Here is a 547-nt window from a genome sequence, read left to right on the forward strand (position 1 = left end):
TCTGTCCTGTATCTCACTATGCAGACTAGGCTAGCCTTGAACTCAGAGGTCCACCTGCCTCTCCTCCCAAGTGCTGGGATTAAATACATGGACCACCACTGCTGGGCTAGTAGTTTAATTTTTAGTAGAGTTTAGAACAAGTCACCTTACCCGTCCCAGGAAACTAGCTTTTTTTATGTGAATATAAAAATCAGTTTTATCTAATCTAATATCTAATTTAGATATTTCTATTTAGAATGTGATAATCTCTTGCTATTACATTAAGCTGGTTATAATTACACAAAGTTATTTTTTTTTATTAGACAGGTTCTTTCTACATAGCCCTGGCTGTCCTGGAGCTCCCTGTGTAAACCGGGTTGACCTCAAACTCACAGAGATCCACCTGCCCCGTCTCTTGAGTGCTGGGTTAAATAATGATTTCTTAGTGGGCAAGGTGTGGAGGCTATTGTGTATGATTCCTCAGAGCTGAAACATTCCATTCAAGGAGAAGCTGCTGCTTCCTCCTCCTCCTCCTCCTTCCCTCCTCCTCCTCCTCCTCCTCCTCCTT

The sequence above is a fragment of the Alexandromys fortis genome, unplaced genomic scaffold (assembly GCF_014885135.2).
Source record: "Alexandromys fortis isolate MF-2015 unplaced genomic scaffold, M_Fortis_MF-2015_v1.1 scaffold_0, whole genome shotgun sequence".
Classification (NCBI taxonomy): domain Eukaryota; kingdom Metazoa; phylum Chordata; class Mammalia; order Rodentia; family Cricetidae; genus Alexandromys; species Alexandromys fortis.